Genomic DNA, 26869 nt, shown 5'->3' on the forward strand with positions numbered 1-26869 from the left:
GGGTCTCCCCAGCCACTCTGGGCGGCTTCCAACAAAGATTAAAAATACATTAAAGTGTCACACATTAAAAACTTCCCGGAACATGGCTGCCTTCAGATGTCTTCTAAATGTCAGCTAGTTGTTTATCTCTTTGCCATCTGATGGGAGGGTGTTCTACAGGGCGGGTGCCACTACCGAGAAGGCCCTCTGCCTGGTTCCCTGTAGCTTTGCTTCTCGCAGTGAGGGAACCACCAGAAGGCACTCGGAGCTGGACCTCAGTGTCCGGGCAGAACGATGGGGGTGAAGACGCTTCTTCAGGTATACTGGGTATATCAACTCTTGGTAGCTCCACTGCTTTCTGAACTTTGGCTTTAGCAGATTTTCTTGTTCAAGATTTGCATTTCTGATCATGGCAGAAAGCTCATTGCCATATGAAGAGCCAGTGGAGTAAAACAGGCTCCTTGGATAGGATTGTAATAATGCAAATTGTATTCCCATTTCATGCTTCCTCCGCACACCTCTTTGCTCAACATGCTTTAATCCTGAAACTAGTTGCCTCTGGATTCCCTCCCTCCTCTTCTCTCCGCAAACAATTAAACTATTTCACCACAGCAATGAATTCATAATGACAAATTGCTGGTTGGTCATGGCGATTTACTTGAAAGTGAAACAATAATCCACCTCTCTTGGAAATGTGAATCTCAATTAACATGTTGTGGTAAGCACTAAAGGCTGATAAGGGAAAGATTTACAGCTTTTCATCCTATTTGTCTGCAGCGTCACCCGGTTATCTTTTGGCCCAGTCGTTATCTGGTGCACTTGTTAACTAAGAGCCACTTGCATAATTTTTATTGCCAGAAATTATACATAAACCAGAACAAATCCGATATGAATTGCAAGACGATAGGTGGAGAGGAGGAAAGCTTTGCACATACACAGCACCCCCTTATCGCTATCTTTCTCACTCTTTAAGTAGTAACCTCAACCTCTGGGCCAGTCCTTTATACCTAATCCCACTGCCTCAAAATTGTGCTTTAAAGAACTGGGTTATATGAAACGGGGACAAACAGAACCCATAAACTTAGTTCATGGGGGGCGGAAGGAGAAGGGTACAATTTCCTCTGATCTTCACTGCAGATACAGTCTTGCAGTTTGCCATCATGTCTTGCCATCTGCCTCTGAGGCAACTCAACTTAGCTACTCTGAGCTTTCCAAAGACAGATTGAAACAAAAGGGCTGTAGTTAAATAGATAAGAGAGATAGGACATCTAAGTGTCCCAAAGGACAAACTACAAATTAGGAAGTCCCCTGTGCAAATCTTGTGTCTGCTATTAACCCACTGTGGCCTTTAAAAATCCTGTGTCCCTCCACTACAGCCCTGGTGAGACAGTTTGGACTGGGACCCTGGAACTGAAGCAGGTGGTTTAACTCTGCACACATACTCGCATGTCACCATTTTCCTGATTAATACTGGCACTCAAAAATGCCCCATGTCGCAAAACATACGGATCTGTTGCAGGAAACACCCCCCCCCCCATCATTCAGTTTGTACAAGCACGACACACACACACACTCACACACGACATGTGCGGCGCTTCTGTTATAAATTAATAGAAAATCAGCCGTACATCGGATCTGTACCGTTCCACTTTTATTTTACACCATGAAGGAAGGACTATCAAAGGGGGGAGACTTGACACAAGGCAGCCATAATCTCCCAAGCGTACCAACACCGTCTGCAGCGAGCCCTACCCAGTTGGCATGCCAACCTTGATGGTCCTAGACAGAAGATCATTACACTCACAAAGGACCTGCATATGCAAGTGGATTCAGTATGGACTGAAACAAAGGACAGTGACCAGCCCTTCCCTCTGGGGGCAGGAAACAGTGAACTCCTCTTTGTCCTCAAAAAATGTAATGATGGGGAGGGGGAAAGGAGGAACCGGACAGGTGACAAGACACTCAGGTTACCACCACAACTCCTCCCTGAACCCCTCCTCTTTGTGATGTGTCAATGATGTAGTCATGATGTAGTTATGATGTAGTCTTAGGGGTGTAGCATGGGGGGATTAGTAGCTAATAAAAGTTGGGGTCTTCTTTTGTTCAGGGCTTCCATCTTGTTCCACCTTGTGGCAGGTGGGAGTCCTGTCACGACAGTCTTCAATAAAGACCAAGCCTATTGGCTGCTGTTTTGCTCTGGTATTCCTGGCCAGATGTCCTTGTTTTTTTGTCCAAGGGAGCCCTCAGATTTCTCCGTTAACAGATCCCTCTTGCTTGGTGTCCTACAGGGTAAATAGCAGCCTGGGGTGGGGTGGGATTTTTATCAGGAAAATGGTACCGGGGGCGGGGGGGGGGGGGACTCCTCCAGGCCCTATAGTCCCAATGTGATCTTTCTTTCTCTCTCTCTCTCTCTCTCTCTCTCTCTCTCTCTCTTTCTCTCTCTCTCTCTCACACACACATGCACGCACGCACGCACACACACATCCGTTTGGCTGCTGTTAAACTGTCTAAAAGCTGTTGGAGATCCTATCACCGTTCTCCTGCTGTCATGCATCGCCATGCCCTAAGGCATTAACATGTGTGACACATCTTGGAACTCATGCCTATTACACCGGGGAAAGGACCTTGTGCAATGCTCTATTCTCTCTGGTTCTTACTGTTCTTACTTAAAACCTTGCAGGAATATGGCAAATCCAGCACCTTACCCATCCTGGAACAGCGAGTAGTGTGTTTTAAAACACAATCTATTTCACATGGATTGGGACCAGAAGGCTGCAAAGAGTGCTGCAAAAACAATTTTTGTCTGAAAATGCCTAATTGCGGCAAAGACACGATAGCTGTGTAAACCTCTCTTGCTATTTACACCCAGATCTGTCAGTTTTTAAAATAAACTTCAGGAGGAGTCGTCCCCCCTCCCCGCCCCAATCTATTTGGTGGTAACTGCATTTGCTCTATGGTTCTTCTTGTTAATTGTGGACTGCTCCAGCTTTCCATGAAGACATCTGCGCAGCGGCACACCCTATAATTACATGGGAAGCAGGCATCTCTATCTCGTGATTTTGTTGATAGCTGTTTCTTGACTGGTGTTCAGATGAACACGATTGGGAGGAACGGAGCGTTTTCACTAAGCTGTGATGGAGGACTCACTGCAAAAAATTAAAATGGGGGTGGGATGAACGAGAGACTGAAGACAGAAGTTCTCTTTACAACAGTAGTTATTGCTCATAAAATATCCGTAGCAATATCAGTCTTTAGCAACCAGCCTTATGGTTCCACAAGTGAGAAAGAGTACATACGGCCTTTGGTAAGGTACATGCAGAAATAATAATACTGTGGGGGGGGGGTATTGCTTTCATATGTATTATGGTATGCATTAATATTGTGAATTACCCTGTGATCTTTGGATGAAGGGCTGTATAGAAATGTAAATAAATAATAATAAAAAATAATAACACACACTGGCATGCAGATTTTATTCTGTGTGTGCCAGGAATTTGCACATACTGTACAAAAGTTCAGTGAATATTTATGATTTTTCCATTCCTTTGGAGTTTGTAAATTAAGATTAATATTATTATTAATAATAATAATAATAATAATAGTTGTTGTTTGTACCTTGCCTATCTGATTGGGTTGCCCCAGCCACTCTGGGCGGCTTCCAACTTATATAAAAACATAATAAAACATTTCACATTAAAAGGCTTCCCTATACATAAATACTACACACACATATCATGCACTCCTTTGCACAGTGCATGCAAGCATGTTCCAGTGGCATTGGTCCACTCTCCCCAGCCCCCCACACGAATAGGACTTTTTAAATGTCAAGCCAAATTGAACAACACCATGTGCACCAATTTCGAGAGCTATTTCAAGCTCTGCCGCATACAATTTAACTGCACCAGCTCTCCTTGCTGCTGTTTTTTAACTCGGATCCGTTTTATTGCTGTTTGTGCAGTTGGTTCAAAAGTGGCTGCACAGTAAAACAAACAAACAAATGACATATGGATAGGTAACTTTTAGCCTAGTATCAAAATACGTGGGACACACCCGTCCCGTGCTCATTTTGGGGACTGCATGTGACCATACGATGCACCCAGTTTCCTGTAGCCTTTGTTCAGAGAGAGTCTTCAGCCTCTGCTCAATTCTCCAAGCATCTACATGGCTGACCGAGACGGCGCACCTCCAAATTGCTATTTAATTACCTGTGGCTGGTGACAGAGGAGTTCAGAGTAGAAGGACTCCTTTAAATCTGGGAATTTCCCACACAGCAAACACACACCTTGGCAATAAAAGCCACCGGTGTAAAATACACAAGGAGGTGAAAACATAATTGCCATGATGACAGTTCTATATCCATAATGCACTTCAATCAAAGGGCTGTTGGCACCAGTGTTCTGGGCCTCATCCAAGGCTCTCTTAAGAGCAATAGGAGTTTCCCCCTGACTTCAGTATGCTTTTGACTGAACACTTAGACACCACATGGATTCACATGGCGATGCTAGGGGTACATGGCTGGAGGTGCAAGGGCCGAATCCAGCCCCAGAGACTTCCCACTTGGCCCCCCAATGTTCCAAGGATCTCATTCCAAGGATCTCCCACTTCAAGTATAACTCACTTCAGTCCCTTTTCTTTTGAGATGCTGTCAAAGGGCTCTTTAACTTCTTCCTCCCCAGCATGAACTGTATCAAAGGTTCTCTCGGAGTTTCTTCATTATGCACTGCTAGGTGTTCCAGACCCTTCATGTGTCCCTGTTTTCCAGGGACAGCCCTAGATTTACATAAGCCATCCCAGTTTCTGATTTGATCCTGGAATGTTCAGCTTTTCCTTTGTTGTTGTTGTTGTTTAGTCGTTTAGTCATGTCCGACTCTTCGTGACCCCATGGACCAGAGCATGCCAGGCACTCCTGTCTTCCACTGCCTCCCACAATTTGGTGAAATTCATGCTGGTAGCTTCGACAATACTGTCCAACCATCTCGTCCTCGGTTGTTCCCTTCTCCTTGTGCCCTCCATCTTTCCCAACATCAGGGTCTTTTCCAGGGAGTCTTCTCTTCTCCTGAGGTGGCCAAAATATTGGAGCCTTAGCTTCACGATCTGTCCTTCCAGTGAGCACTCAGGGCTGATTTCCTTCAGAATGGAGAGGTTGGGTCTTCTTGCAGTCCATGGGACTCTCAAGAGTCTCCTCCAACACCATAAGTCAAAAGCATCAACTCTTCGACGATCAGCCTTCTTTATGGTCCAGCTCTCACTTCCATACATCACTACTGGGAAAACCATAGCTTTAACTATATGGACCTTTGTTGGCAATGTGATGTCTCTGCTTTTCCTTAGGGCGTCCCTATTTTCATTGGATAAATGTTGGAGGGTATGGAGTTATGTGTCCCCCAAGCCAAGGAGATAAGTAACTATACAACCTTTAAGTAAGTATGGACCAATGGCACCAAATAGTATGGGAAACAGCCCTACTAGAAAAATTAACCAATAAACTGAAATTGACACGGGGACAAATAGAAGAAGACACCTTCACCCCGGTATGGCTCCCCTTTATCACATACACAGCCCAACAAGATAACGACAAAAATCCACCAACAGCATACAAATCAATATGGTTAACCTGATCCAAAACACCCACCCACCCCACTCACACATGAAAACAAAAGCCACCACAGCCAACCACAAATGAACAACCACACCCTAGGCCAACCCCAACCTCTCTCACCACCAAAGGAACACAAGTGAACAGCAAAGAACCTGCACAAGCAACACTGACACCAAACCCTACATATAGTAAGTAAAATAGAAACATCGCCACCCGACCCCCCCCCCATCTCCCCCCATCTCTTTCCCCCTTTTTTCCCTAATCAAATGAAACTGATTTGGAGAAATGTTACATGGGGGGGGGGGGAATACGAGAGAGAGACATTGCAAACACTTTTGTAAATCAAGAAAATCTTTAATAAAAACAACAACAACTATACAACCTTTAGAAGACATCTGAAGGCAGCCCTGTACAGGGAAGTTTTTAAAAATGTCTAATGTTTTCTTACATTTTTATATATATTGGAAGCCACCCAGAGTGGCTGGAGCAACCCAGTCAGATGGGTGGAGAACAAATAATAAAGTACCGTACTTTTCCATGTATGAGATGCCCCATGTATAAGACGCCCCCTATTTTGGGGAACTAAATTTAAAGAAAATGAGGGGAGGTGGCCCAAAATTGTTCAGCCACTGCGGGCGGGAAGCTCCCTAGATGGGCAGGGTATAAAGAATAAAATTATTGTTATTAGTAGTATTAGTATTACTGTGGAATAGGACATCCTTATTTTCATTGGAGAAATGTTGGAGGGTATGCTATTCAGCCTTGTTTGTTGAATGAGCATTTGGGGTGCATTGGCAAACATAAAGCACTGTTGCTATCCATTCTGGGAAAGAAGGAGGAGGCTTTTGCCCACATTACAGGCCCTCCAAATGTTGTTGGACTCCAACTCCCATCAGCTCCAGCCAGCCTGATCGATAGTCAGAAATGATGGGAGTTGTAGTCCAACAACATCCGCAGAGCCAGAGATTCCCACTCACATCCTATGACATGGCCTGCTTGGGAGTAAATCACTGGGATGCTGGGCTTTCGGCCCTTGCCCAGTGCAAAGTATGACCGTTGTTAAAAATTAGTTGCTGACCGGGGGTTATGCACTGTGCAGAAATGCTTAAGGCAAGCCGATAAGGCAAAGTTGAACGTCCCAGTGAAAAAGTTAACCATTAACAGCTATACTGCCTAAGAGAAACCAGGGGTAGGTTACCAAGAATAAGCAGTAAACACATGAGGAGGTCATAAAAAATGGACTTGTTACCATTCCAAATTATGGTTTCCAGAGACTGGCTTCACGTGGTTACTGTTTATTCCCACCCTGTTCTTTGTCAAACTTGGCTCTTGGCGCAGCATTAACCATGTGAAAGTGTGGAGATTCCCTGAAGGTTCTCACATTAAGGCCAATCCATGTGTCAGGGGTTGGTTCCATATATTGTCCCTGAAATGCCCCGCCCAAGCTGAGCTGTGGTAGAGATGACAAGGACTGGCAGCTGATGGCTTGTGGACTAGTACTTGTCTGTGGACCACCACTGAGTAGCACTGTTTTAAGTGACCCAAAATATTCCATGTTTCTAATTCTTCTTGTACCTACTTAGTGTCGTCCGTTCCCCTGCTCCCTGCCTTGGAAATGTTTTCTGTTTGTTTAGGTCTTTTTTCTTTATTCTAGGCTCAGAACCCCCCTCTATTTTTCTGAAGAATATCTGATTTAGATAACATGATTTAGACGGCATCTTAAAAGAATAAGGAAGAAAATTTATGAAATGACAAAAAAATTGTAACAAAACAGAAGATGTCTTAAACCAAAAGCAAGTTTATTTTGCATAGCCATAAATTACAGGCCACTAGGCCCTCCCTAAGATATACATGACTTTACATGTAAAATAGCAGTCAGAGGAGCTACAGGAATACTGGGACACCAGTCCCTAAATTATAATTCTGTGTAGCCAATTCTGGAGTCATCAATATCATTGTCAAATAATGAAGAATCATCCTTAGATTGGACACAATACCTTCGCCATTCTCCAACTCCACCTGCTGCCTAGGATCACCAGGGGTAGATTCCAAGCTGGAGGGAGGAGGGGAATGGCTTTGCAGGGACCTGTACCATTCCTTCTAGCATAAGGTTACCAGATTTTTTTTTCAATGAATCTGGGGACACTTTAAATAAATAAATACATAAATACTACTACACGTTCGGGACGTTGATGCTGCAGCGATGGTGGTGGCAGGGGGGCAGCCACTGCCTTGACCTCAACCGCCACACTTCCCCTTCCTCCAGGAATTCTATCTCCTTTCTCCATGAGCCTGGGCAGCCCCTGAGTTGTTGGTTCTTCGGTGTTGGTGGTGATGGGGAAGCGGTGTCCAGTGGGTCAGGCATGGAAGGTGGAGAAGGAGGGCTGAGAGTGGCTGGAGCCAGGCTTGGGCAGTGCAATGCCTCTCTTCCCATCGGAACAGCCCCAATCCCATTCCTACCTGCGTGCAAGCAGGAGGGGGCAGGGATCCCTCAGCTGGGAAGGGAGGCTTCCCGTTGCCTAACTGAGAGATCCCTGCTCCCTCCTGCTAGCACGCAAGCTCAGATAGGCAGCGTGAAGCCTCCCTTCACAGCTGAGAGATCCCCGCTCTGCTCCTGCTTACACGCAAGTAGGAGTTGGGAGGCTGCTCCTACACAAGCAGGAGTTGGGAGGAGTGGAAGTGTGGTGTAGCAGTTAAGAGCGGTAGACTCGTAATCTGGTGAAGCAGGTTCACTTCCCCACTCCTCCACATGCAGCTGCTGGGTGACCTTGTGCAAGTCATACTCCTCTGAAGTATCTCAGCCTCACTCACCTCACAGAGTGTTTGTTGTGGGGGGAGGAAGGGAAAGGAGATTGTTAGCCGCTTTGAGACTCCTTCGGGTAGTGATAAAGCAGGATATCAAATACAAACTCTTCTTCTTCTCCAATAGGCAGCATGAAGCCTCCCTTCACAGCTTAGTTGCTGGGGTCAGGGAAGGTGGAGGCAGCCCAGGAGCTGCATCTTAGAGCCCCTGCACCACCATCTCATGGGGACTTCTGAGCAGCTCCTGGAGCCAGCCAGAGCCAACTGCTCCAGGCTGCTGAGACTGCCACTGCTGCATTTCCCGGGGACATTAGATGAAATCCGGGGACATTCCGGGGGTGGAATTTGTCCGGGGACTTATTTGCAAATCCAGGGACTGTCCCCGGGAAACGGGGACGTCTGGTAACCCCATTCTAGGAGGCAAGATCCCTTGGAGTGAGCCTATCAAGGCCACCCCATTTGGGTTACATAGGCCAATCCTTGGGAGTAGGAAGTAGCTTTTCTGTGAGGACACTGAGCACCACATCCTGGTTGGAGAAGAGGACCGAGAATTGAGCATCACAGAGATGTATGGACCACTGTGTCAGGCTCCGAGTTCTGCTACTTGCACGCTAGCTGTGTGGCGAAGGGCAAGGCCTCTTCTACACTGAAGAAGGCGCTCCCTCAGGGGAAAGCAGTGGCTGTGGTGCCTGAGAGCTCTTGAAGCTGTGGCTTGGGCAGATGGGAGCACACAGAGAGCTTACGGCCGCCTCTTGCAGAAACATCTCTTTGCCTCATCTCTCAATCCTTTACTCTAGTGCAGCAGGGCCCTGAGACTGTGCCAGGGCAGGCTGGCAAAAACTACAATGATTTTTATAAAGGTTAGAAAAACCATCTGACTTTCCCCCTGCCCCAGTGGTCGTAAGAGGATCAAAAGGCTTAGGAAAATATTTATATTGAAAGGCAATTCCCCTTCTCCCCCTACCTTTGTTTCATTTGATTATAAGAGAGGTATTCCTTCTCTCCACCCCCTTAAAAAAACCCCAATCTCATCTTAATGGAAACGACAATGTTTAAAAAAGATGCAAATGAATGCTTCTGTTATTTTTTGCAGAATTTCATCCCGGGTAGAAAACAAATTGTACAAACAAACTTCTAAGGAGAGGCCGTGGAGGGGCGGGAGAGGGACGCCCACCTCCGAACCCAGCCGAGGAAGTATTCCTCCAGCAGAACTTAAATGAAAAGGGCAGCACACCTGCTCCCATCTGGTTTCTGTCCTGCACATGTCTCACATGGGCCTCTCTTTTTTGTGAAGTTCCTTCCAAGTCAAACAAGAAACAATTTTTAAGTAGCACCTCAAGAGGAACCGGAGTAAGGCCTTGCCAAGCAGAGCCACAGACCCTACAGTTTCCTTGCTGTACAGGCTTTGTTTTCATTGCCTTGACCCATTTGCACAGATTTGTTACTGGTGGCCTGGCCTGCCTTCCTGTACACAGCAAACCAATAATAAACACAGGCCAGCTAACACCCGGAGACACCTGCAGCAGCAAACTGCACAGTGCGTGATTGTTCGCTCCCAGAGGAAAGCCTCAGCGGGGGGAGGCTTCCACAGGCTTGGAGGACACGCAAGTACACATACACACACTGACAAGGGTTTTGTTTTTTTTTTTAGCAAGAAGGCTTCAGAAGCTCAAAAAAAAAAATGTACTGCGAAAACATTTCCACTCCCCCTTGCCACCGCCCAAAGAGTAGAGGGGACATGGTTCTGTGTGCTACAGATGGCTGTTTTATTGGAATAGTAGTACAGTAACCTCAACAGGAGGGACGCGGGTGGCGCTGTGGGTTAAACCACAGAACCTAGGGCTTGCCGATCAGAAGGTTGGCAGTTTGAATCCCCGCAACGGGGTGAGCTCCCGTTGTTCGGTCCCTGCTCCTGCCCACCCAGCAGTTCGAAAGCACGTCAAAGTGCAAGTAGATAAATAGGTACCACTCCGGCGGGAAGGTAAACGGCGTTTCCGTGCGCTGCTCTGGTTTGCCAGAAGCGGCTTAGTCATGCTGGCCACATGACCTGGAAGCTGTACGCCGGCTCCCTTGGCCAATAAAGCGAGATGAGCGCCACAACCCCAGAGTCGTCCACGACTGGACCTAATGGTCAGGGGTCCCTTTACCTTTAACCTCAACAGGATAGCGTAATGCAAGTTCCAGAGTCAACATACAGTGGTGGCATCCGTCTGTCTCTGGAGACAATGGAGGAGTGCCATTGGGTGGTTGCAGCGCCTGCTGTGGCTGTAGAGACTGATGCAGGAGAGACATGTTTTGTTGCAGCTGGGGCAGATGAAGGTGTCCAGTTGTGCAGATGCACCATGGCGTTTCTCCTCTCTATGCTTGTCCCCAGCGGCCATTTCTCCTCTGGTCACTGCTATGGATGCGCAGCTTGACTGTCTGTCTCTAGGCACTGTGGTTGTCTGCAAGGGGTTCCCACTAATAATAATAATAATAATTTATTATTTATACCCCGCCCATCTGGCTGGGTTTCCCCAGAATATTAAAATACAAGTCTATTAAACATAATAATAATAATTTATTCCCACATGGCAGACTTGATGTTGCCAGTTGCCAGCCTTCATGTCAAGTTTGCAGGCATCTTTGTAGCGCAGAATTGGTCTGCCAATTGGCTTGGTGCTGGAACGTATCTTGCTACACAACTGAAGCTTGTCTAGCCTATTCAGAGGTGGGGAAGACACTCTTAGGGAGTCTGAAGGCTACCTACCTGGTCCAGTGGTTGCCTGAATGCTTTATGGGTTCATATGGGGTCCCCTCTCTCCCAAGCATACTTCTGGGTGGCTGCAGCAGCTAATTTTTGATCAGCTGCAGCATCCACATTCTCAGCCACATTGCTGTGTGTTTCAACTTGTTTAATGCAATTTGCATGTGAATGTATTTTTGGCTCGTAACAAGCTTAAAACATACGATAGTATGCAGTTAAGGCACACCATCAAACAACAACTTGTATTGGAAAATGTATTAATGGTGGCATACTTTGCATAGGGCCCCAAATTAGGAGGTAGGGTCGTCTTTTAGCATCATTTAGAGCCCTGGCTCAAACATGGCAACAGCAGTATGACTGAAGTGCAAATGATGGCAGCCATTCATTGCACAGTTACTCTCCCTTCACTCCCATCGACATCAAAGGGGATTGTGCCTTGTGCCCTTAAAAGCAGAATCAGTGTGATGCAGAATGACCTGGTGCCAAGCTGAAGATGCAGATCTTGTGTGCTTTCTGTGCTGCTCCAATGGGGGAAATCTCTCTTGACTAACACTTGGGTAGCTCTTGCACAGTTTTGCTCTCCAAGTATGACCTTTAAGCCCCAATTTTCCAGGCTTCCTCTGCATATATAGTCTGTACCTGGCCAATCAATGTACTTTCGGACTCTACTGAAGAACAGCAGCTGCCTCGGCTGAGATACATAATGCAATACCTGAGGACTCCCACCAATCAGCAGCTGTGGGAGGAGAGGGCCCATGGAAAGACTAGCTGCTAGCAACTGCCAGCAGACCACCTTTTACTGAGTCAAACTATTGGTCTAACTAGCTTAATATTGTCTACACTGACTGGCTGTGAGTTTCCATTTCAGACAGGGATTTGGGAACATCAGAGGAGTCCTGCCTAATCAGGACACAGGGCCATGTGATCTAACACTCTGTTTCGACAGTGGCCAACCAGATGCCTGAATGTCTCTCCAGCTGGAGAAGCATCAAGTGCTAAGATTGAGGAGGTGGTCAACCCATCTGAAGGACCAGGGCCCCAGTGCTCACCTTTCATGAACTGTCCAGACCAAGCTATATATAAAGCTGCAGGGCATAGGATTGGTTGCCTCCGGTCACATGAGATTCTGGTCTGTCGGCTTAGCATCCATGTTTGTACTACCTATCTAAAGCCCCCTTGTTGGTATAGTTAGTAGAGAATCAATGCCTGATCCACAGCTTTCGAGCTTTGCTGTGTTTTGGACTCTTTGCGCAGTGTAGGATCTGCCATACTGTGCCTTTGCAGAGGCCCATAGCAGTGTACACAGGTGGGTAGCATCACTCGTCTTTGCTGGCTCAAGTCCTGCCTCTTCAGGTGCCACTCAGCAGTGCTGGCAAGTACATGTTTACCTCACCGACTCAGCCTCTATTTGGCAGCAGCTGCAGCCTCTGGTGAAATCCACATATGAAAGATCTCTGAAAAACCTTAAACAACGTTTGCAGATGTTTGGAAGTTTTCTTCAGATTCTTGGAAGGAGGATGTTTGTTCTTTAATTGCAAAGCCTCAAACAGGAAATCTTTTATTAACAAAAGCATATCAATATGAGTTGCTCGTTTCTATTAACAAGGAGGAAATACATTAACAAAGATAATTTAAGCAATTACTCCAAAGAACTTCTGAAGATGATGGGCAGATGTTGTCTTCATGCTTTGCGGGTTTGGGTTTTAGAGTGTGTGTGTGTGTGTGTGTGTGTGTGTGTGTGTGTGTTCTGCAAATGGTATAGAAATGTTGTTGAAGAATTTTGAATATCTTTCATTTTGAAAGTGTAATGGTTCTAGGGGGTTGCTCGTGCGTAAGTTGGCGCCACACCTGGCTGGGTTACCTGGGTGAACCCTTTCTGTCCGGACAGCCACCCATCCGTGGCTGTCTCAGTCGCTGGCAGAATCCGTCAGTGGGCGTTTCTTGAACTTCTTCCAGCATAGAAGTTCTTTGACGCCCAGTCTCCTCCTACTCTCCCTGCGCGGAAGTCTTCTGCGCAGGGAGGGTGTGGGCAGCGGAGGACCCGTGCTCTCCCCACTGGTCTCCTGCGAGGAGTCCTGGAGCCTTCTCTCCGATTCCCCCATCTGCCCCCCTCCTCTACTGGTGCTACGCTGATTTCCTTCCCCAGCGGATGGGCTGCCTCTCTCCCTACTGGGACCCTCTCCGGCATCCCTCTGGAGCCTTCCCTCCGCCTCTGGCTCCGATGGCAGTTCCCTGACAGAAAGATAGTGTTTTTCTCCCCCCTTTCCTTTATTTCCACCCTATGTATATCAAATCTGTTTAATGCAATTAGCCCTTGCTTCAAATTGCATATTATGGCAAATTAACCAGTTAGGTTTTTATCTTTGTATAATGCCATAATCCAGTTCCCTGATGGCTACCATGTGGCTCCAAAAGGGTAAAGTGGTATTCAGAGGCAGGCATGCAGCTGAACCATTAACCTTACTCAGAATTGGACCAGGACCTGAAACCAGAATTGAAACCTATCCTTGAGCCATCTTCTCACATTGCTGTGATATGATCCCAAAGCTCCAAGCATTATCCATCAACGGTGTCTCCGAAAAATTTTACGCATCACTTGGGAAGACAGGCAAACTAATGCCAGTGTATTGGAAGAAGCAAAAATCACCAGTGTTGAAGCAATGATTCTTCAACATCCACTTTGTTGGACTGGTCATGTTGTGCAGATGTCTGATGATTGTCTTCCAAAGCAACTACTCTATTCTGATCTTAAAAATGGAAAGCGTAATACTGGTGGTCAACAAAAGAGGTTTAAAGACTCTCTCAAGGGAAATCTAAAAAAATGTAGTATAAACACCAACAACTGGGGAACACTGGCCTGTGAGCGCTCCAGTTGGAGAACAGCCAAAGGTGTCATGGATTTGAAGACACTCGAACTCAGGACAAAAGGGGGGGAACGCTAAGAGGAAGGCACGCTTGGCAAACCCTCACCATGATCAACTCCCACCCAGAAACCAATGTCCCCACTGTGGATCTAGAATCGGCCTCCACAGTCACTTACGGACTCACTGTTAAAACCGTGTTTATGGAAGACAATCTTACTCGGCTACGAAGGATCACCAAAGAGAAAGCATGGAATCCAGTTTTGCCAGATCTGGACATGTTTTGCTCATCAAGGCTTCTCCAACCAGCACTGCCAAGTTGCCACCAGGTCCTCTACCTGCAGATTATTCTGTAAGCATTGCTGCCATCTACGATGACTACAAAGTAAGGCCACAACTTATATAAGGGCTCCCTTCCAGAGATTGCGCCTGAAGTCAAAACACATTGGGTGCAATGATGGGTGGGGTTGTCAAAGCTTTTTTTTTCCTGGACGCCCGCTTCCTTGTGCATAAAACTTAATGCTCACAAGTTAAATGTGCATAAGTTGCAGGCTGACTGCAATGGCTAAGTATCGACATAGCTTCATCCAATCAGATACTCAAATCAGCATCTGTGTCACACTGTGGTTGATACCAATATGTCTTGCCTGCTTCATGCCCCTTCTCAGTCCTGGCTTCAAGTTTTTTTAACCTTAGAAACTTTTTAAAAAATGAGGTGCCAGTTCTCATATATTGATAAAAGTGCCATGGGTGAGATGGCAGCAAGAAAAGAGGTGTCAGTGCTCCAAACCAGTTAATACCATCTCAAAAAACACCATCCTACTTCATTGGTAAAAATCCTCTAGGAAATCTTTCCCTCCTGTCTTTAACCCAGTCCTGATAATGGGAATACTGCCTACAGCTTCATGTAGGACATTCCTTGATTTCCTAGAAACAGGTGACATAAGGGTACAAGGCTCTTGAGCTTAGTGAACGAAAGAGAACCTATTTGCTGATGCAGAGAGCTGTTATTAAAACATCGTTAGAAATCAAAGGAGAGCGTCAACATCTGCACAGCCAAGTTCGCTGGATTTTTTTCTTCTTCAATGTATTTGGCTAAGTGTGCTCTGACGTGGGAGTCCACTGCAAAAAGGAGGAAGATTGAAAACCCAAGTGATGTTTTGCCACCTGAAGATACCTGGAGCAGAAAGACATAAAATGTTAAAAGAAAATAGCAAAGTCAAAGAAGCTCTTGTTTGGAGCAGGTAGAAAAGATCATTCAGAAGTTTTACACATCGGATGGTAGCCAATCTTTCTTATTATTTAAACCATATCTTTAACAGTCTTTAGACTGGCTTTAGGAAAAGCAAATTGACGGCACTGATCATGTGGCTTAAGGATAATTTTCACATTGCAGCTTAAACATTCAGGAGCATACCCACAAACTCTTCAGAAGACATTACACTGGGACCACACCATCAGGTCTTAATCACTTCTCAAACTCTTAGCCATACCTCACCTACTAGACTTTCCTGGGTTATAATCCAGAGAACTGCTGTACCGCTGAGAGAGAGGGTACAGCATGTGTTTCACCTACCCCATTCCTTTTACTCTCACTGTGGTAAGAAATAACTGGGCTTGGAGGCAAGGACTGTGGGTCTGTTACCCATGGCAGAGGGGGCACCTAGTTCTTGACAGTTGGATGGAAGATAGTCCCCTGGGCTGCTCCTCCTCTTCCAGCCGTCCATCCTCCCCTCCCAGCCCTCTCCTGTTGCTATAGAATCTCTCTGCTCTGTGGATGGGGCAGTAAAGGGAGCCAGTGGGACTGTCTCTGCTCCCGCAGCCACTAAAGATGAAGGAGTGGAGAGACCCTTCTTCTTTATCAGCCTGCTCCACACCAACGGCACCCTCCATGTCCTCCTCTTCTTCTTCCTCACCTGAGAGCACCGTAGCCTCCAACATTTCTCCGATGAAAATAGGGATGTCTTTAGGAAAAATGGGGCATTCCAGGTTCAAATCAGAAACCAGGGCACCTTCTTTAAATCCAGGACTGCTCCTGGAAAATAGGGACACTTAGAGGGTCTTCTGACCAGCCCCAGCCCCAAGCCAGTAGGGCTCACTGGGCTCATGCTTAAGTCCCTTGGCTCTGACTTTTTAGCCCAACTCCCAGCTCCCCTCTGACTGTTCTTACTGCTTAGTCCTGCCTGCCTGCCTGCCTGCCTGCTGTCCATGCTTCTTTGGTGGTGCACGGAAAGTACAGAAAGCTTTTTCAGTTTTTAATGCCATCTGAATGAATACAAGAACGCACACTCAGGAGCCTGTTCTCACTGTGAATTACTACTTGCAAATGCAGCCAACACCCTGTTTACACAGATAAGCAAATCCGCAGTCTGCTGAGCTTCCTCCAGTCAGAGCAGCAGCTGTGGAACACTGTGGATAATAGTTGACTGGAAAGCACATGTTGCACACACAGGGAAAACAGTTCTTCTTCTGTACAGGGAAGAAGCTTTTCTTTTGAAGACTTAAAAGCTGCGACATCTGCTGCTCAGCCAGCCACTGTCTCCCCTGCAATCTTGCTTCTGAGATGCAAAAGGAAGGGGGGCGGTTGGTGGTGGGGGGTTGATTATTGTTTTTTCATGTGTGCCTCTGAACTTTTGTTCATGTGGTGTGTGTTTTTTTTTAAAAAAATGACACAAAAACTCAGGAGTGATGGCCTAGGGAGCAAGCATCTATTCCTTTGATCCTGTCACTTGTTGGGGTGCAGTTAGCAATCTCTAAACATTTCACAAGGTGTTCTGATTTTATTCACTTTTCCGAACCACCGGGGTCACTATAGAACAAGTCCTGCAGAGCAAAAAGCTTTCCAACTATTTAGCCTTAACATTATTCACTTCGCAGCTTGCTTGCTTTTTTTTTTAAGAGCAAAGGGGGGGGGGGAGGTGGAATCAACTCACAAAAGCGAGAGCTTGAGAAACCTGCTTCTTTTTAGCAACAAAAAAGCCAAGACCCTGAGTATTTCAGATATCTGTTCCGAATGCCGCAGGTTCCATATGCACAGCAGTATATGAGAATCTGTGTGCGTACAGTACACCTGCTATGCTGACAGTCCACTTTGTCACTGATTGCCTGTTCAGGAGGAAGAAACAGGTGATGAACACTTTCAGAAAGGGGGCTTCAGGAGCTAAACTTTCAGCTCTAGATGCCCAAGGAAGTTGGTTTCACTTATATTAAATTTCACTGGGGAGGGAGGAGTATTTATACAGGAGCAGATGAGAGTCTGCTTCTACGCAGAGATCACTGTATTGGGGTGACAGTCTTGCATGAATCTCCCAGCAAAAGTGTTTTGAAAAATTAGCCGCTAACAATTTCCTTTCCTTGAAGCCAGCGCCCTTGTATTTCATGCAGGCAACATCGTGAAACGTGAGATAATATTCTAGTCGGCTTTCATCCCTCTTCTGGGCAAATTCGTCAGTTTCAACATTTTTTCCAGAGCAGAACGGCTAAGGCCATCTGTTTTAAAGATATGGAAGTGAGGCCCGCTTCCTTCGCTGCCGTAGCCCGGTGGTATTTTTGCTAGATGTAACCTGATCCACAGGTGACAAATTAGGCCAAACAGTATTCAAGAAAAAATAAATGGTCTGTCATTAAGAATTTATTTTAACTTGTAATGTATTTTAAGCCTCTCCTTTTCAGTCAAATTGTTGTTTCAGGGCCTTGGGGCAGCACCTGCAAAACTGTCCGTGTTTTGGTGGGTTGTGTGTGGTTGTTTTTTTTTAAAAAAAGTAAGCTTCCTCAATGAGTTAATAATTGACTCCTAAATATTGTCTCCCTTTCGCTTTCCAGTCTCTTACCTTTTATTTGGCACTTCTTCAACTTTTTTCCCCCATTGAAGACTCTTTCACCAGGTGGCATGGCTGAGGCTTCGATTTCCCCACCACCCCAGATTTTCTTCCATCCCGGTTTTTCACTTGAATACATGCACCAAAATAGGATTTCTCATGGAGGACTGTTTGCTATTGTGTAGACCAGGGGTCAGCAAACTTTTTCAGCAGCGGGCCGGTCCATTGTCCCTCAGACCTTGGGGGGGGGGGTGAACTATATTTTGAAGAAGAAAAAAGGAACAAACTCCTATGCCCCACAAATTACCCATAGATGCATTTTAAATAAAAGGACACATTCTACTCATGTAAAAACACGCTGATTCCCAGACCATCCGTGGGCTGGATTGAGAAGGCAATTGGGCCACATCCAGTCCCCGGGCCTTAGTTTGCCTACAAATGGTATATGCCCTCAAAGGAGCAAAACTTTCTCACATAACTAACTACACACTGGCTTATACAGTCAGTCAAGGCATGAGTGACATAGCACAGTAGAGGATTGGTGTGAGTCTCTACCCTCCGGTGCAAAATGAGCCCAGTAGTGTGGAGGCCTAGATTGTGCTATTCTTTCCCTTTGGAAAACACTGTCCAACCATCTCATCCTCTGTCGTCCCCTTCTCCTTGTGCCCTCCATCTTTCCCAACATCAGGGTCTTTTCCAGGGAGTCTTCTCTTCTCATGAGGTGACCAAAGTATTGGAGCCTCAGCTTCATGATCTGTCCTTCCAGTGAGCACTCAGGGCTGATTTCCTTCAGAATGGAGAGGTTGGGTCTTCTTGCAGTCCATGGGACTCTCAAGAGTCTCCTCCAGCACCATAATTCCAAAGCATCAACTCTTCGACGATCAGCCTTCTTTATGGTCCAGCTCTCACTTCCATACATCACTACTGGGAAAACCATAGCTTTAACTATACGGACCTTTGTCAGCAAGGTGATGTCTCTGCTTTTTAAGATGCTGTCTAGGTTTGTCATTGCTTTTCTCCCAAGAAGCAGGCGTCTTTTAATTTCGTGACTGCTGTCACCATTTGAAGTGATCATGGAGCCCAAGAAAGTAAAATCTCTCACTGCCTCCATTTCTTCCCCTTCTATTCGCCAGGAGGTGATGGGACCAGTGGCCATGATCTTTGTTTTTTTGATGTTGAGCTTCAGACCATATTTTGTGCTCTCCTCTTCCACCCTCATTAAAAGGTTGTTTAATTCCTCCTCACTTTCTGCCATCAAGGTTTGTGAAGTTAAGTAAAGGTAAAGGGACCCTTGACCATTAGGTCCATTCGTGACCGACTCTGGGATTGCGGCGCTCATCTCACTTTATTGGCCGAAGGAGCTGGCATACAGCTTCCGGGTCATGTGGCCAGCATGACTAAGCCGCTTCTGGCGAACCAGAGCAGCACATGGAAATGCCATTTACCTTCCCGCCGGAGTGGTACCTATTTATCTACTTGCACTTTGACATGCTTTCGAACTGCTAGGTTGGCAGGAGCAGGGACCGAGCAACGGGAGCTCACACTGTCACGGGGATTCGAACCACCGACCTTCTGATCAGCAAGTCCTAGGCTCTGTGATTTAACCCACAGCGCCACCCGCATCCCATTGTTTGTGAAGTTACCTGATCCTAAATCAAGCAGACTTTCTGGATTCTTCATCCATATACCAAATACAATATGGAGGTGGGTTGTTGTTGTTGTTGTTTGCAGTAATAGCTACAGTGGAGCTGAGAGGGTGGGGATACATCGCTCTCCCAGCTTCCCAACACTGTGTGTCGCTGCCTTTTATGGAGATTGGGGCAAGACAGCTGGAAGCTCAGCACAGTGCGGCCGCAGCATCTGGAGCATCAGATTGTCTTTGCAGTTGCACCATGCCAATGTCCCTCCAGCCATACCCCTCTCCCTCTTGCAAATGGCAACAGCATGGGGTGTTGGAAGGCTGGAAAAGCAATGCAGCCTCGTCTTCTTTTCTGAACATGCTGAAAAACATCCCCCAGTTTTAAACTATCTAATAGTTATCCCCCGCTTTTTATTTGATCTAGGTGTCTTGCAGCATTATCAAAGCCACCTTTTCATATATATCTATATATCCTTCTATATCTGATCCTTTTATTATGAGAGTTTAAACCCATGGCGCCGAGTGACAAAACTTTTATATATATATTTTTAATCCCCCTCAAAAAGTGCAGGGGGGAAGCATAAAAAGAAAAATGATAAAAGATTTTATCAAATATGAAAGAGCCTATGATTTTGTCATGGAAGAAGCAGGAGTATCATTATCTAAAAGTTGTTGCGCTTTTGCCTGGGCAAAAATCTACATTCAACTTAAACAGTGTCCCACATCAATAATGTATTTTTTTTCTTTTTTATAGCATATTGTTAAAAACTATAAATCCTTCCATTTCTTGGAAATTTCTGACTGCAGATCTAAAAAGACTTGAATTTCTCTATCCTGTATTTTAAAGGGAACACCTGCCCAATTTTTCTTTTGTATCTCTTTATTCACCCTTAAACTAATAAATGTTACGTGTGATAGGGCTTTAAAAACAAACAAACAAACACATTGTGTAATCTGAGTTAATATCCTGTTTTTATTCCTACTGCATATTCTTGATTTATTTATTTTTAGAAGGCTATTTCAACTCTCAAACGTACCCCCACCACAACCCATGGTTACTCTTAAGACTCTTAAGACAGTCTAGGATCCCCAAATATTCAAAGAGCTCTTAATTCCCATTAAAGCTGCCCTGATATTAAGCTGCTTCTTAGAGGCCCAGGTCTGGGTGTCGCAAGGTGCTTAGATTGGTCTCAACTAGGGCCAGGGCCTTTTCAGTACTGGCCCCGACTTGGTGGAATGCTCTGTCACAAGAGACTAGGGCCCTGCAGGGCCTGCAAAACAGAGCTGTTCCACCTGGCCTTTGGTTTGGACTCAGTCTGACCCTTCTGTTTCCTTCCCCTTATGGTTTTGATCTATGGGCTACTTTTAAAATGAGGCTGCATTTTAAATTACTTTTTAACCTGTATTTTAAATTGTCCCCCCCCCATTCTGTTTTTACTTTAATTTTACTGGTGTTAGCCACCCTGAGCACAGCTCTGACCGGGGAGGGCAGGGTATAAATAAATATGATGATGATGATGATGATGATGATGATGATGATGATGATGTTGACATGAGAGGATGCCAGAAAAGAACTCCCTTCCCTTCTTTATGAGACAACCAATTTGAATGGCTTTTAGGTGCCAGGTGGAAACTGTCTAACTTACCTGAGCTCTTGGTGATTTTTTACGTGGCCTTCTATTGTTTTAGTGATGCTTTCGACTTACTGTGTGCTGCTGTTTTTCTGTGTGCTCTCTTGTTTCGTTGTGATGTTTTATCTGATATCGCAAGAGCCCCCGGGAATTTTGTATTGAAGGCAGAGCAGAGATGTTGCAATGAGCCAGTGTGCTTTGTGTGCGAAGTGCTGGAGGTGAGCTTGGGATGGGAGCAAGGGCCATGTAGAGTGAACTGGTTGTGCATCCCATCGCCTCGAAATGGCTTTGCACCCACACCCTTAAAAGTCATCTTGTGACATTCGCACTGACTGTTTAATTATCAGTACTGTATGAAACGCATTGTCTGCTGTTGGTCACGCTAAGGGCTGAGATGTTGAAAAGACTGCCTATAAACCTATCCCCTCTGAGGCAGAAAGGTGTGGCAAAACTGAAAAGCGATAGAACATCTTAAGAGAATCCATCCAACGCACTTGTAAGTTTTGTGAATGAAAGCTTTATAAGTGCTTATAAAGTGCTTCTAAATGAATTTTTTGAAAGGGGGCGAAAAGAACAATGAAGTTGAATGCTGACAGGTGATACAGGATCAAAAGCAAAATGAAGCCTTTGTACCTTTATCACAGGATTTCTTTTTTCCTTTCAAATATTTTTGATAGAGTGTTTGAAGATATATTTTTTTAATTTTGTTTTTAAGAGACACTGATAGACATCCAGGCTGCTTCCCTGTAGAGCTGTGTAGCTTTTGTCATTTTTCACATGGCAGATTTGTGTGAAAACACCTACTTTAGGAAATTAATTTTACAATCAGATGAGAGTTGAAAGATGTCCTTTATGTTGTACACTGAACATAAGACAGAGTACACTTTGCCAACTTTTTAAACATTGGAACATCCCATGTAATTTAAGGTGTTTGCTTTTAATCTGTTACTTCTGCTTTTTTTTTTTTTAATGAAGCAATTATTCATATACTCACAACAAGCTTTCTGTCTTTTATCCTCGCAGCTTCAATGTATCATTTATTACAGTTCTTGCCATTCAGAGGAAATATTTTTCTGCTAGGAGTAGAAATTCTTTTATCACAGCTCAATTTTTCCTCTTCTGAGGCTTTTTCTCAGCAGTGGTTGGAGAGGAAAATACATTGCTGAGTTTTGACTCTGAGGCACCCCCCCCCCCTTTTAATAGAATCCTTCTGGTCTTTCCAGTCTGGGATATTTACAGTGGTAAATATCCTAGCCACATATGCACCATTATTTTAATGGTGGTATCATGGCTTCCCTGCTCACATTCTTCCCATCCTCCAAATCTTACTGATCTCCCTGATGTGTGGAAATGGCAAATGTTTGTTTTACTCCAAGAGCCAAAGAGGGTGACTTTCAGCTTTCTCAGAACATGCAATTATTGTGCTGCATTCCCTCCTCAGAATTAGTTGTTGTCTCCCCCACACCAGTTTCACATGCCTCCATATAAAAACACAACTCCAGGGTTCCTGCTTCTGCCACCGGGATCCTGTTCCTAGTTTTGACATGTACCCAATTCTAAAGAACACTCCTCCATGCCTGTTTTGGAGCTCCTGTGCTCAAAATATGGTCTGAAGCTCAACATAAAAAAAACTAAGATCATGGCCACTGGGCCCATCACCTTCTGGCAAATAGAAGGGGAAGAAATGGAGGCAGTGAGAGATTTTACTTTCTTGGGCTCCATGATCACTGCAGATGGTGACAGCAGTCACAAAATTAAAAGACGCCTGTTTCTTGGGAGAAAAGCAATGACAAACCTAGACAGCGTCTTAAAAAGCAGAGACATCACCTTGCTGACAAAGGTCCGTATACTTAAAGCTATAGTTTTCCCAGTAGTGATGCATGGAAGTGAGAGCTGGACCATAAAGAAGGCTTATTGTCGAAGAATTGGTGCTTTTGAATTCTGATGCTGGAGGAGACTCTTGAGAGTCCCATGGACTGCAAGAAGATCAAACCGATCCATTCTTAAGGAAATCCACCCTGAGTGCTCACTGGAAAGACAGATCCTGAAGCTGAGACTCCAATACTTTGGCCACCTGATGAGAAGAGAAGGCTCCCTGGAAAAGACCCTGATGTTGGGAAAGATGGAGGGCACAAGGAGAAGGAGACAACAGAGGACGAGATGGTTGGACAGTGTTCTCGAAGCTACTAACATGAGTTTGACCAAACTGTGGGAGGCAGTGGAAGACAGGAGTGCCTGGCGTGCTCTGGTCCATGGGGTCACGAAGAGTCGGACACAACTAAATGACTAAACAACAACAATGCTTTGTAGATAGATTAGGGGAGTGTTCTTTGCATTCCCATTGGTGTTTGACCAGACCTGCTGTACCTCACATAGACTGAGAGGGTTCCTTTGACACCTCCAACATTCTCCCATTGGGGGACATTCTGGAGCAATAGCGTAGTCTCCTATAGTGAGTCTGCCCTTGTGTTATGATCCGGAAATGCCTCGGGGACCCCCAGAGTTGTACAGTTTGTACAGAGGTTTACAGTTTGAAAACTACTTGGAGTATTATCGCAGCCTTGCAAATCAGTTCACAAAAGTTACTGATATTTGTTAGGTGTCGTTTACTTAGATAGTGCATTGTTGTTCCATACATTTTCATAATTGTTGACGTAGTAGGGATAAGGAACCATTTGGAAATTGTTTGAATTTGCCTCCTTCCTTCCTTCCTTCCTTCTTTCTTTTGAAATCGTTTTTATTTGATTTTACAAATGTGAATTAGTTACAATGCTAAATACATATCCATAAAATGAGATTTCTCTGAATCTCACGACTTTCCCTCATCCCCTCCATGGGTCTTATTTTCAACATTTCCAACTGAATATTATTTCATAGCCTATGTTTTGTATCTATCCATATTGTACATAATATTTGTAACATTACAAGTGGGATTAAAATCCTGCCAACATTTTCATCTGTTTACAGTGGCCTCCTAAATAAATTATAAACTTTTCCCGTTCTTTCTTGAATTTCTTGTCTGCCCCATATCTATCTATCTATCTATCTATCTATCTATCTATCTTCCTTCCTTCCTTCCTTCCTTCCTTCCTTTCTTTCCTTCCTTCCTTCCTTCCTTCCTTCCTTCCTTCCTTCCTTCCTTCTTTCTTTCTTTCTTTCTTTCCCACTGATGCATATGTGAATTTTAATGTTTCTATGGGGATAGAGATTTTAAATTTGGACTTTTGGGAGTGCATCAGGTCTTCGATCACCAAACTTTTAAAAAAGAGAGGAAAGTCCCAAAATATTGGGGATTTTCTTTCTTTTTTACCAAGAAAGAAAGAATACACTTTCTTTACTGTATTTATACCCTCCATTTTCAGTCAGTATTGGCTCCCAAGGTGCTGTAGCAGCAGCATAGTTGCACAAGAGTATCCTGCTCCCTATTCATACCAACCAAAGATGCAACAGAAACATTTTTGCCCAATTGTCACTTATTTAGAATACAAACAAAAACTATTCAGATTTTGCCAGGGAATGTCTGTACCACATGTACTTTCTCTTTCCCAGGATTCAAGACAGGAACTTGTTCTTACTGTCACTGCTCAGTCCAAGAATATGTGTATTATTAAATCATGGGTAGGCAAACTAAGGCCCGGGGCCTGGATCCAGCACAGTCGGCTTCTAAATGCGGCCCACGGACGGTCCGGGAATCAGCGTGTTTTTACATGAGTGGAATGTTCTTCTATTTAAAATGCATCTCTGGGTTATTTGTGGGGCATAGGAATTCGTTCTTTTTTTTCTTCAAAATATAGTCCGGCCCCCCACAAGGTCTGAGGGACAGTGGACCGGCCCCTTGCTGAAAAGGTTTGCTGACCCCTATATTAGATAGTCTCTTAGCATTTCTAAACTGCCCCACCCCCAAGTAACTCAGATATTCTCTCTATAAAAGCAGCTTCAAGGCTATTTTCTCTTAAGGCAGCTGCAATTTCCTAGCAAATTCAAATAGGTAATTAGAGCTCAGGTCACACCTTCCCCTGTGACAGCCTCAGGGCAAGGAAAAGTTAAATGAAAGGAGATGAGGTCCTTCCAGAAACAAAAGACCACACTCACAGAGCAAAGCGAAATCCACTTATCCCAAGTCTTCAGCTTCGTTTACTGGATCTTGTTCAGCACAAAAATGGACAGAAGCCACAGAGCTTCTTGCAACCCAGAGCAGGATGCTCTAGCCTTCAAAGGGCTGGCTCAATATTTGACGACAATTCAATCAGAACCTGACTGAACTTGCCCAATGGCTTCTGTTTAAGGGTAAGATTCAAGCATAGGCTGCGAGCCAAAGGCTCTTGAGTCCCCCTCTGGTTGTCTCCGGGCAATTTCAAGTTGCAAGTAGCTACCAGGTAATTCGTTGTTTCTCCGCTATTGGAGTAAGGACATATTTCTGTTGCCTGTATATCTTTGCAAGATGCCGTGTACAATGTATGTTTGTTAAACAAAGGTACACGAAAGCTGCCACTCTTTCATAATAAAAATACGTTTGGAAACAAATAATAATAATAATAATAATAATAATAATAATAATAATTTATTATTATACCCCGCCCACCTGGCTGGGTTTCCCCAGCCACTCTGGGTGGCTTTCAACAGAATATTAAAATACAACAATCCATTAAACATTAAAAGCTTTCCTAAACAGGGCTGCCTTCAGATGTCTTCTAAAAGTCTGGTAGTTGTTTTTCTCTTTGACATCTGGTGGGAGGGCGTTCCACAGAGCGGGTGCCACCACCAAGAAGGCCCTCTGCCTGGTTCCCTGTAACTTGGCTTCTCGCAGCGAGGGAACCACCAGAAGGCCCTCAGCGCTGGACCTCAGTGTCCGGGCAGAACGATGGGGGTGGAGACGCTCCTTCAGGTATACTGGACCGAGGCCGTTCAGGGCTTTAAACCTCAGCACCAACACTTTGAATTGTGCTCAGAAACGTACTGGCTTCCTTTTGTATTGGCTTCCTTTTGTAAAGATGGAAAGACAATGTATGGAAAATAATGAACTAAATAGGAAACAGGCTGGAGCAGAATGTAAAATATTACTTCACTGATTAATTCGGGGCTCATTCTAACAGTGGGCCTCCAAGGCTGTGAGTCTGTCTACTACTTGTTAGATACAGAGGTACCTCGCAAGACGAATGCCTCGTAAGACGAAAAACTCACAAAACGAAAGAGTTTTTCGTTTTTTTGAGTTGCTTTGCAAGACGGATTTCCCTATGGGCTTGCTTTGCAAGACGAAAACGTCTTGCAAGTTTGTTTCCTTTTTCTTAAAACCATGCATTCACTTCGAGGAGCAACTCATAACACGCGGTGTGGTAGCCTTTTTTGAGGTTTTTGAAGACTTTGGTGATTTTTGAAGCTTTTCCAAAGTCCGTGCTTCGCAAGACGAAAAAACTCGCAGAACGAATTAATTTTGTCTTGTGAGGCACCACTGTACTAAAGGTGTTTTCTGGGATACACTTGTATGAAAGCCAGACCGGCTTAGTGCAAAGGCAGTGCAAGCTGGGTTCAGGACTTTTCCATGAATTCACTCTTTGGCCTTGAGTGATCTTTCTCTCTGTCTAAAGCAGAGGAACATGTTTCTGCAAGAACAAACACACTTTGCAAATGCAAAATGCTATCTAACATGCTCTTCTTTGTGAGTAAGCCCTACTGAACTCAATGGGACTTACTTTGGAGTAAACATACACTCTGTTGCGAAGTAAGGGCAGTATACAAATTTAAAATAATAATAATAATAACACCTTGGACTTAGTACAGCATGAAATATAGTACA

General features: G+C 44.9%; 1 protein-coding gene across 1 annotated transcript in view; it reads left to right on the plus strand.

The window, feature by feature from the left end:
* Positions 1-26869, plus strand: part of CFAP299 (cilia and flagella associated protein 299) — a 353732-nt gene that overhangs the window by 271075 nt on the left and 55788 nt on the right. The window lies entirely within an intron of this gene.

Source organism: Podarcis cretensis, assembly GCF_951804945.1.
Source record: "Podarcis cretensis genome assembly, chromosome: 9".
In the NCBI taxonomy this organism is placed as follows: Eukaryota; Metazoa; Chordata; class Lepidosauria; order Squamata; family Lacertidae; genus Podarcis; species Podarcis cretensis.